This window comes from Diabrotica undecimpunctata, chromosome 5 (assembly GCF_040954645.1).
Source record: "Diabrotica undecimpunctata isolate CICGRU chromosome 5, icDiaUnde3, whole genome shotgun sequence".
Taxonomy (NCBI): domain Eukaryota; kingdom Metazoa; phylum Arthropoda; class Insecta; order Coleoptera; family Chrysomelidae; genus Diabrotica; species Diabrotica undecimpunctata.
The window spans coordinates 146,320,740-146,333,999 of NC_092807.1; positions in this window are offsets into that span (position 1 = coordinate 146,320,740).

Sequence of the window (13,260 nt, forward strand, 5' to 3'; positions counted from 1 at the left end):
ACGTTTTAAGCTTTGAAGATACCGTTTTGCCATCACGGAAATACTTTCGACACATACTGGTTAAAGATTAAATTATAAATATATCGAAAACTGTGTTCTTGGACTCAGTATATATTTAATAAAAAAATTTAGTTGCGAGTGACTTTTTTTTTGAATATTTGTGTAAAACATTTTTAGCAATCTCTAAACACAAAATTCAATAATATACCGGATAATTATTTAAGCACAAACCCAAAAAATAAGTTTGTATGATATTGTAGTGTTGATAAAAAGTCGAGATACTTTTGGTACAATTTGCATACAATATATTTTTTTAATCCATGTAAAACCATAATATTTTTTTGGAATTCCTGAAAATATGAAACTACAGGAAGGAGATTAATATGTGCGATGGAAATGGCCTCCTTAACGATCTTTTATGACTCATAATTAAGGTTGTTAGATAATGAAAAATAAGACAGTGCAAGTGACCTGATATGACAATAAATTATGAGACATAAAATGTTAAGTAGGGCCAGTTCCTTCGCAATATCAGATATCGGTATTATAATGTAAACTCTCAAGATAAAATAACGTAGAGTCTGCAGCTATTTCATTAACTGTATATTTCTTTATTGATCATAACAAAAACTCATATACACAAACTCGCACGCAACCACACACAAAATACACATACACACATGCCAATCTACACCATGCGGTAGCAACAAATCACCAGACAGCCGCATACTCATCATATAGAGAGATTTGTACCACGAGTACTGCACTCTCAATCCCGATGTGTAACACCACCGTTTCCAGGGGATGCATGACACAGGAAAAAAGTGTTGGCTAAACGATGCCCCAGAGAGCGGACGAACTCTGGGGATTATAATCTGGCCACGGTATGAGCACACTGCCGTGCTTCACAGCATTTCATCTTAACTCGTTCGTAGGAATAAAATGGATAAGAGACAAAAAGAGATCGCCCAGAAGAGGACTCAGAAATGAGTAACTCTGCTGACTCCATAAATAAAAATGTAAGGAGAACGAGCAAAGAGATGACTGTTTCTGTCCCAAATAGAGGAAAGTAACATGCGATCACCCTGCGCCTGCGTTGGCCCTGATACTTTATTTCCCGGCATGTATCTCTGGTTGCCCAATTTGTTCACTGTATGATTTCGATATGGGCCACTTAGTTTGTAATCAAATTTTGTTGAAATTAATATGTGTCTAATGTGGCTGCTATAAGAAAATCAATCCGGTAATAAATAATAGTAAAAGCTGCTATATAAAAATGCATGTTACGTCATATAAAATAAATAAATAGCGGAAAAACATAAAATTAACCACCGATTTAATATAGAAAAAGGAATGAACAAACATCAATAAAGTGAAAAAGACACTTTGTATAAGGGAAATTAGATGTAGAGTTAGGTCAGCTATATTTTCTACTTTCTATTTTCTTAACGAATTTATGAGAACAGTTAACAAAAGAATGTAGTGGGTCCTAGCCTTCTCAAGAATTTCTCTCCAGTCGTCCCTATCCATCGCCTTCCTCCGCCAATCACGCATTCCCATATTTCTCATGTCTTCATCGATGGTATTAAGGAACCTTGTTCTAGGTCTTCCTCTTCTTCTCTGACCAACAGGTCTATCAAGGAGCGTTTTTCTAGCTTTCCATCAGCATTACATGCCCTATCCACCTCAGACGTCCTCAGGTTCCTGATATATTCTATAAAGTTCGAAGTTGTATCGTCTTCTCCACACTCCATTGTCATTCACTGCTCCATAAATTTGCCTTGGTACTTTTCTTTCAAAATATATTAACATGTTTTTTGTTAGAGTCCCCTTGAATACAGTTCCCCGTGAATTTGTACTCTACATTCAACTTTTTCAAGAGTTAGTTTTGTTAAATTTACCAACTGATTTGGTATTCCTAGCTCTTTGATTGTTTTGAATATTTCTCTTCTATTCACAGAGTCGTAGGTTGCTTTGTAGTCTATAAATATGTGATGGGTATCAATGCCATATTCCAGTGTTTTTTCAAAATTTGTTTCAGGGTTGCGATCTGATGAATTGTCGATGTACCACCTCTGAAACCAGCCTGGTATTTTCCTACTATCCGTTCTGCATATGGTGCCATACGATGACATAGTACTGTGGAAAATATTTTATACGCTGCATTTAGAAGCGTAATTCCTCTGTGGTTAGAGCATTCAAAGATATCTCCTCTTTTGTGTATGGTGCAGAGTATTCCAATCATTGGGGAGGGATTTCTGTGTTTATATTTATTTTATAAGCTGTTGTAATGCCATTATGGTATAATGGCCACCTTATTTATAAAGTTCAGCTGGGAGATTATCTATTCCGGGTGATTTGTTTCTGGCTAGTTTTTTAACTGCATCTTTAACTTCTGCATCTTAACATCTCTTTCTTCTTCTAGGTTTTCTTCTTCTTCCTCTATATTAAGTGCTTGGTTAAAGTATTCCACCCATCTATTCATTACATCTTTCATTGTTGTTAATAGGTCGCCATTCTGATTTCTGCATTGTCTTGTGGTTTCCTTGAATACTTTTCTGTTGATGTTAACTTTCTTATAGAATGCTCTGAATTCTTTCTCTCTGTTGAGGTTTTCTATATATTTAAGTTCTTCATTTAGGTCGTTTCGTTTTTTTCTTTTGTATCCTCTTTTCTTCTCTTCTCCTTGTCTGGCAATTCTCTACAGTTGTTCTAGTTCGTCGGGTAAGCATCTTTCTGTAGGCTTCATTTTTTCTTTTGTTGCATTCTTGCATTCATCGTCAAACCAATGATTTCTACGGGCACAAATTTCTGTTTCTATTTCATCTTTCGCTGCTGCTTCAATATCTTCCTTTAATATGGTCTAGTAGGAGCCTATATCTGCCTGGCCTTCTTCATTTACATTTTGGTTCCTTAGTCTGTTGGTGATGTTTTCCGAGTACTGTTCTGCAATTGTCGCATCTCTCAGCTTTTGCACATTCCATTTTTTTGCTATCCATTTTATTTGCTTTACTAGTATTTGAAATTCTAACCCTTAATGTTGAGATCACTAGGCAATGATCTGAGTCTATGTTTACGCCTCTATAACTTCTGCAGTTTATTACGTCTGTTCCATGCCTTGAATCTATTAAGATGTGATCAATCAAAATAGGTGCTAGTGACTGTCATATTGAGTGCTGCTGCTAAGTTAATATAAATATCAAATTTCATAAAAACCGGTTAAGCCGTTTCAAAGAGTATGGCAATTAACTATGTGACACTAATATGGCTATTAAAAAATGAAGGGCTGTATGTATTATTTAATACCACATGATAAACAAATAAACACACGATAAACAAATAAACATAAAAAGTCTTTTTCAAAAAAATAAAAGAATAGTTTGGATGGACCACCAATACCCCTTAGGGGTATGAAAAATAGATTACGACCTATTCTAAGACCTACCGGTACACATAAAATTTCATAAAACTCGGTCAAGTCATTTCGGCGGAGTATGGCGACTAACTCTGTGACACTAATATGGCTATTTTAAAAAAGGGGTTAGTAATGGAGGGGTGTAAATTAAGGGTTATATAGATTTTTAATCATAAAAACATAAAAATAAAAAAAATTTCATAAAATAAAAAAAATGTTTGGTGTGAAGCACCCTTATGTTTTAGGGGTATGAAAAATAGATTACGACCTATTCTTGGACCTACCAAATGCACATATAAAATTTCATAAAACTCGGTCGAGCCATTTCGGTAGAATATTGTAACTGACTCTGTGACACTAATATGGCTATTAAGAAAAAGGGGTTAGTAATAATTGAGGGGTGAATATTAAGGGCTCCATGTGTTTTTTATTGCCACATCATTTTGTCCACACAATTTTTACAAAATGGTTGAGATGAGCCACCCTTACCCCTCAGGGGTATGAAAAATAGATAACAACCTATTCCCAGACCTAGCGACTACACGTATAAAATTTCATAAAAATCGGTCCAGCCGTTTATATATATATATATATATATATATATATATATATATATATATATAAATATATATTATATATATATATAAAAAAAATATATATATATAATATATATATATATATATATATATATATATATATATATATATATATATATATATATATATATATATATATATATATATATATATATATATATATATATATATATATATATATATATATATATATATAAGTAATGTAATGGCATGTCTCGCAAAACAGAAAACCAAAAAAGGTATATCGATGGAAGGCAACCGTATATACGTATTTCTGACTATTTGTCTATTGGTCGTCTTCAGTACGGTGCAGCCAAGTTAGAAAAGGAGCATATCAACTTGGGAAAGGATCACTACAGGAGCAATGCGACCAATTTGTGGCATTAGAGTTAGAAGACCCTCAAAACAGACTCCGACCACAATTTATTTCTTGCCAGTGTTAACATTAAACTGAGGAAACAACAAAAAAAAATGTAAAATTAGGATTAGATTTGTCAAAGCCTGAGGGTGAAAAATGTCAACAACAAATAAATGAAGCAATTGCACAAGAAACGTTTGTGGGTAGAAAAGAACCAAGTGCCAAAAAAGACTGGATGACACCAGATATTATAAAGCTCATAAAAAAAACGAAAATACAGAAATACAAATAGACAAAATAACAGGCAAATGGAGAATCTAGTAGAAACACAGATCAAGGAAGCTTAAGAACGCTAGATGGATGAAAATTCCAAAGAAATAAAAGAATTTAATATGATACACATAACCTACATAAGAAACTGATATTAACTACGGGTAATCACGAAAGAGAATACCACAAATTATAACTCTAATAGAAATCCACAAGGAATCTACGTTCCTGTATTTGGCTGTATACCATATATTAAAAAAATTTATTAAAATCCTTTGTAAAAGGTATATATTTTTAAAAACCCAAACGGGCTGTGTTAGACAAAACGTTTTCGGAATCCATTATTCCATCATCGGTGTCTAGGAGTACATGAATGTAGCCACTAAATACATGGGTAAAAACCCGTTAACAAATAATTAGTTACATTTGTTTTACATTATATTTTATAAATGAATCGCCATGTTACCTAATCCAACGGTAACTTTAACATCCTAATAATTTATAAAATATAATGTAAAACAAATGTAACTAATTATTTGTTAACGGGTTTTTACCCATGTATTTAGTGGCTACATTCATGTACTCCTAGACACCGATGATGGAATAATGGATTCCGAAAACGTTTTGTCTAACACAGCCCGTTTGGGTTTTTAAAAATATATACCTTTTACAAAGGATTTTAATAAATTTTTTTTCTAATAGAAATCTCCAATTATCAGATTGAAGACACCAATTATAGAAGAAGAAAAGCAACAAACTTAGGAGAAATACATAAAGGACTTATTTACAGATAATAGGGAATAAATAAATGAAACATTACCAACTAATAAAAATATACAAATTCTAATATCAGAGGTGAAGCAATTAAAAACTCAAAAAGTCGTAAAGCGCTACCTGATCAAATTCCAGTAGAAATATTAAAAATCCTGAATCACGAAAACATTGACTGTAAAACTAAATTATTTAATAAAATATACCACGACTGTCAAATTCCTGATGAATGGTTAAAATCTATCTTTTTACCCTTACCCAAGAAAAATAATCCTAAATCTTGCAATGAATACCGATACTCATGAGCCACATTTATACTACTCAAAGTTATTCAACAGCGTATGTATAAAAAATGTGAAGAACAATTAGACAAGACACAGTTTGGATTTAGAGGTGCAATGGGAACAAGGGAGGCATTGTGCGCAATAACGGTACTATTACAAAAATGCAGGGAATATAATAAAAAAGTATTTATATGTTATATAGATTTTCAAAAAGCATTTGATTGAGTTCAAAATCGTAAACTCATACATATACCTAGTTCCCAAGGATATTAATTTAAACAAAAATCTATAATACAATCAAACAGCGGTCGTACGGGTAGAAGATAGTGAGACAAACCAAGTAGAAATTCAAAGATAAGTCAGGCCCATATTATCATAACGCTGTCTCCGACAGTTAGTGATATTTACATATAGATTATTTAAAAATTCTAAAATAACTTTCTCCAAGTTTTCACTACCTCGAGAAAATATAGGTAGAAATCCCAAAAATCTTTCTTTTATACCACTTGGAAGAACATGGCGAATGGCTTCCTTTAATTCGTTCCCTGTATCTATGCTGTGATTGTGAGTTGTAAATCTTTCGATGTAATAGAAATACATTCATTACATATTGTAGATGATAAACAGTTTATAGTAGCGGTGCCACAGTTTGCATATTTTTTTTATGTGTGTCCGGAAAAATGGATCTAATGTGGATAAATATTCCAAAGCACCTATATAATTACCATTATTTTCACTAAAAAATACTTAATTTTTCACATCACGTTTTTGTGTTAAATAAAAATAAAAATAAATTTAAAAAATTTAAAAAATAGAACCTTATTTTCGGGCCCCAATAATTACGGACCCTAGGCACGTGCCTAGGTCGCCTAGACCTTAGTCCGCCCCTGCATACACCCGCCATACACATACGTAACATACAACTCATACACTTGTAGCTTGTTTTAATAATTCTTCGATCATGTTATGTAATTACCGGATTTTACATATTTTATTAACCCTATATTGTTTACATACTTTAGATAAACTAAACGTTGGTTCCAAATATGAATTTCTCTTTTCTTAAATTTTGCTTAAATTAGCAAACTATTGCCATAGCTTCAAGCTCTAAATTAAATCAATTTTTATATTGCCAAGTTCGAGGTTACTGGCACATATACCTTCTGTTTGTTTCAAGTACATGTTTTGCTACTGTTACAATGATCTACGCAATATGTTTTTTAGTAGATAAAAACATCCGACTACACGAAAATATACTAGATAGATTGATATTTGCGAAAATTATCTTTTGCGTAGAAAATAATCTGCGTTTTATTATTTCAAAAAATTTGCATATATACGTAATTGCTTTATTATTTGTTTATAACATTAATATTAAATAGTTAAAGTTTGTTTTACTTAAATTTATTACAAAATTGCTATACGATAAAAAACTCAACAATAAAAATGATTATCCAATAATGGCAGCACGTAATCTTCTACGTTTGCCTTCATTCATTTAATATTGTTATTGGCTATATTAATAATAGGTATATCAATAGGCTATTGATTAATTACTTTGGAAAAGAACTCGAACGTTAAAGGGGTTTTATTGTTTTATATAGTGAATGGGCCCCTAAATATTAAGAAACCGCGGAGTGCTACTATTTAAAGGGGTCCTTTTTTAAGAAAGGGGTGAATTAGTCCCTATGCAGTAGGGTACATTTACGTGAATTATATGCACTTTTCTTACATAGACATCTATAGAAAAGTTGTTTAAAATTAAATTTCCTATCCAAATGTCACCTTTTAAGATCAAAAATATTTTTTTTGGCAAAAATATATTTGAAAAACTAGCAAAAACAAACAGGAACACACGTTATTTTTCTTTTTTGTCCCATAACTCTTTTCCAAGGGAGTATAGGTATAGGTATTCCTGTACAGAAAAAAAAACTTCTGTTCTTCCTCTTCAAAATAGCGTTTGGTAGGTCTTTTGGATTTACAGTAGGTGTTTGGGAAAGTATGTACTATTTTTTTTTCATATTTTTACATGTAATATTTTACTTTTAGTGTACTATAATGCGATCTAATTCAATGCTGTATTCTAACGAATTTGTTTAAATATATTGCTTCCTGTCATTTCGTGAAATTGTTATACTGGCTATCTCATTTATTATGTTTTAAGTACGGAGAATTTAGCTTCTCTTTTGTATTTTGTGTCACAAATATAGAAACAAGTGTAAAGTTTCGTATTACCGTGACAATTATTTTAAATTATCGCCGTTCAAAATCGTAATACAATAGAGTGATTTATTGGTATACCCTCTTGCTAACAACCGCTTCGAAGCGTGGCCATAGGGTGGTTTTCTGACGATTTCAAGACACCACTTCAAAGTTCAAAAGCACTTCATCCTTCATCTCAAGACAGCGAACCAAACGGACCTAGTATGATCGGTTCTCGTCCTATCGAGCCTCGGCGGGCTTCCCGTCGTGGTACCAACGAGATTCCACTGGCTAAGAATACGACTTCAACATTTCAAAGGGTAAGTCTATGTTCTTTGTACAGACAACAACAATGAGTATGGCTAGTTAATTTCGTAATTTATTCACAGTTGTATTTGCTATTTTTCGCTAATTTATTTACAAACAAAATATTGCATTTTTTCTTCATTATTATTTATCTAATATCATTTAACCAGCGACCTCTTAAGTTTTATACAAAACAGTAGGTATCCGAGATACGATTTATCAAAGTTCGCCACATATCATTTTTCGGCTATTTTTCCTATTTTTTTCGCAAACATTGTTCTATAACTTTTTATAGCCCGAAGCCCGCCGCAGGCCACCGAATTCATCGCCTATGGGAACGATAAAATCAGTGACTATTGTTGCTTCTATGTGAGCGTAAGACAGAGACACGGATAGAGATTTTATTCTCTTTTAAGTTGAAAATTTGAAGCGCCTCTTAACTACTACGAGGAGCGCAAAATAATTACTTCTGAGAGAATGAACTAAAATTTCGGAGAGAATATAAAAAATAGCTCTTTTTTTATTTTAAATAGGTATTATGTCAAAATTTATAAATCACAATTTTGAAATAAACAATTTATAATAATAAATAATTTATTATTGTACATTTGAAGAGGTTGCCCCACCTTGCTTATCCCGACGGGCTGCCTCTGCCCTTCGTTCTAGTGCGTGGAAGTGATTGTCGTAGGCTTTGATCAGTGTTCCTAGGTTGCTTATATTTCTTTTCATTGAACTTTATAAATATGATTCGATGTTGTGTGAGGACGTTATCCGAAGAAAAAATGATGCATATAAACTTATGCAGCAAAGAGGAATTCGGGAAAAATAACAAAGTTATAAAGACGTTAAAAGAAAAGAGAAGTACTTGCACAGAACAAAAAGTGAGTTTTTGAAAATGGAATGGAATATAATGGAATATCTAATATATAGTGGAATATATATGGAATAATATAATGGAATTTACAGCAAGAATGAGGATATGTAAAAATCTACGCTTGCGGCATTGTAATTAAGTTTATTTCTATTATAAACTAATAACTATTCAAAATGAACTACACACAAATCAATTTACTCGATAGATATTTTATTCTTCAACGATAGAAATAATCAATAAAAATAAATGACATATGACAAAGGGATACTACAATGAATGAAACATGAAACACACAAAGATGAAATATTGGCAACCCCACCGCCCACCCAGCCCAGGATTTACCGACAACCGACCTGTAAGATTATGTACGCCGTCGTCATTGTTAAAGAAGAGCACGTCCAATCGAAATAAATATTTCCCTTGCATTACATCCTCTATTAAATAAAATATCTTGACTATTGGTAACTTCGAACCACAGGAAATTTAGCGTGAAATCTCGTTAAAGAAGAGCACAGGGCACAGGAGTTCATCGTGAAATTCCGGTAAAGAAAAGCGATAAAAAATATTTCGCTAGCTGGCACTCTCTTCTGCAACAAAAGAATTTTTATTTATAAATTAATTAGAAAGCAATAAAAACGGAATCAATTAGGTAAACTGGAAAATTCTTAATATGTTGGTTCCAATGTTGGTCATAAACGGAGATCTACATCCATCTACATCTAATTAGATGATATTTGACACTCGATGGTATTTGACATTGTAAAATTATGTACTTTTGCTAAACAAGGTAGATGTCAGTTGTGGTCGCGAATATTGTTTCGATATTATTCGGTAACGAAAACGGTTTCATTCGATACTGAGGACTCAGTATCTCAGTATCGAATGAAAGTCTCGATACCACGTGTGTATTTATTAGTATCCTGTTTGGCGATTTTGATATTTCAATTTCAACTTTAGAACGCTAATAGCACAGATAAATAATATAGTATATACACATAGATAGGCAACTCAATGTATAAATTTCGTTTATTAGAACCACTTTCGAGTGGAGTCATTACTAATCATTTGGCGGGAAATTTAAATGCACACCCCTTTCCTCATACCCTTTAGCGCTTCTTGCGGGCTATTTCGTTACTAATTAAAATTGATTGGAAAATTGAAAATATTGGTTGAGTTTACCGAAAATACAAGCTGAGTATAGCCGCAAATGTCAAACACGAAACAAAAAATTTCGGTTTAGCAGTGTTGACATATTTTTATAATGTAGATGCTAAACGCTTCAAATATAAAAAGATAAAGCTTTAGAAAAGTACATTTTGTCTATATTATGTTATAAATTCTGCAATTTTTTATTTATATAAAAAACGAATGAGTGAATATTTGTTTCTTTGGAGATTAATTGCAGTTAATTATTAAAATTTTTTTTGGCAATTACCTTTTGATAGATTAGGGGATATATTTCTCAATCGTCAAAATAGCAGTTGCCAAATTGCAACAGATGTTTGCTATTAATCTCGAGAGACAAATATTTACTCGTTATTGTTTCGTATAAATTAAAAAAGTTGCACAATTAATAAAATAGTAATAATCAAAATGCACTTTTTAAAAGCTTTCTCTCTTTATGTTTGAAGCATACAACAATTGCATTATAGAAACATACCAACACTGCCAAGCCGAAATATTTTATTTCATGGTTGACATTTGCGGCTATATTCAGCTTGTACTTTCGGTAAACTCAACCAGCTATCCGGTTGAGTTTACCGAAAGTAAAAGCTAATTATAGTCGCAAATGTCAAACATGGAACAAAAAATTTCGGTTTAGTAGTGTTGGCATGTTTTTATAATGTAGATGCTGTATGCTTCAAATATAAAAATATAAAGCTTTAGAAAAGTACATTTTCTTTATATTATGTGATGAATTCTGCAATTTTTGATTTATATAAAATAAGAATGAGTAAATATTTTTTTTGGCAATTACCCTTTAATAGATTAGGGGATAAATTTGGCAATCGCCAAATCGGCAATTGCCAGATTGCAACAGATGTTTGCAATTAATCTCGAGAGAGAAAAATATTTATTCGTTATTGTTTCATATAAATTAAAAATTGCAGAATTCATTAAATAGTATAATCGATATGTACTTTTTAAAAGCTTTCTCTCTTTATATTTGAAGCATACAACAGATGCATTCTAAAACCATCCCAACACTGCCAAACCGAAATATTTTAATTCTTGGTTGACATTTGCGGCTATATTCAGCTTGTACTTTCGGTAAACTCAACCAGTTATCCTTACATTTTACCTGATTTCAGTAAGGCATCATCGGTTTTAGAGGTAAGTTTATAATTGCAATATTGGCTGTGATAACTAGAATGATATATCAGGTTAATCTCTAGATTAAATTGTACCGTTTTCTCGTTTTTATGCTTATTTTCTACATAAGCATAATTATTTTTGTTAATGCCAACAATTGGATGTCATATTATAGCAAATGCTAGTGATTGGCAGTGCTGCCAATAATTAGGTAGCCGAGGTATTTATTTACATTTAGTGATTGGCACCTTTAATTCCAGGAAGAAAAAATGCCTAAAGTACAAAAGAAAAGCAAATATACAAAAAAATATAATGAAGAAATTCTTCAAGAAGCTGTACGGGAAATAATTAATGGCATGCCAAAGGTGACGGCAGCAGTTAAATATGGGATACCCAGAGCTACTCTGCAATTTAGACTAAGCGAAAAATTTAAAAAAGTAGCACATGGTCCAAATACTTATTTAAGTATTTCAGAAGAAACTGTATTAGAAAAATGGGTAGTAGGTTGTCACAGAAAAGGGTTTCCGAAAAGAAAAGAGGACATCCAAGCTTCTGTTAAGTCATTTTTGGATCAGAACCCCCGCCCAAATCCATTTAAAAACAATCTTCCTGGGGATCATTGGTATCAATCGTTTTTAAGAAGACACCCTAATATAACAAATAGAATTCCTGAAGAGGTAAACAATGCCAGTGGAAACTTGTCAGAAAATGACATCAGAAAGTGGTTTAATAATGTAAAAGAATATTTAATGGAAAAGAACTATTTTGACACTCTTTCTGATCTTAGCAGAGGAGATGAAACTTATTTTACCCTTTGTCCAAAAGAAGATAGGGTTCTTGCACCAAAAGGTGTCAAAAATGTTTATTAGATAGAGCAAGGCCCATTGAAAACAAATATTAACGTCATGTTCACATTTTCTGCTGCGGGAGTTACAACGCCACCGATGATCGTTTATGCTTATAAAATATTACCCAAAAGCATCGCAGAAGGTGTTCCAGATGGGTGGGGTATTGCTACTAGTGAAAAAGATTAGATGCAAGCAGATGTTTTTCATGATTATACCTATATCTAAGATATTATATCTTTATTTAGTAAAACAACATGTTACATTTCCAATTATAATGTTTGTAGACGGATACAAAATACATTTAACATACCAACTAAGTCAACTATGTACAATACTCAAAATAATCTTAAATTCTTCAATCCGCCGACGTCTCTAGTTTCAAGCCACTTAAAAATGCGTGGAAAAGAGCTTTGTTGAATTAGAAGAGACAATATCCATTTGAACAACTAAGTAAGAGTAAGTTTGCTCCAATTTTAAAAGAAGCGGTAGATACTCTTAAACCATCGGCTATCTTAAGTGGTTTTAGAGTTTGTGGTATCTGTTCTTGGAACGCGGATAGTATTGACTACAGCAAATGCCTAGGTAAAAAATATACCGTAGATAAATGCGATGAAGATACTTTACAGCTCTTAAAAGAAGCCAGAAAAAATGGAAACTCTGATAACACTAGCAACAGTTTCAGGGTACTACTTAATTTATTTAACATTTTACATCCAAATAATCCAAATAATGAAGAAGGCGATAATTCACAAATTGTAAAAGATAAAATGTTTATGGAATATATGTCTGTAGTAGAAGAGAGAGCAGCGATGACTTTAAATATTAATTCAGCCAATTACTGGGTGCCAATGATTGAGTGGGGAAAGAATGGGGAAAGAATGTGAAATTCTCATGACCGTCAAAACTAAAAAGTTGGAATATCTAGGTCATGTAATGAGAAATCAAGAACGTTACGGCCTTCTCCAGCTGATTCTCCAAGGGAAAGTAAATGGTAAGAGAGGACCGGGAAGAAGACGCATTTCC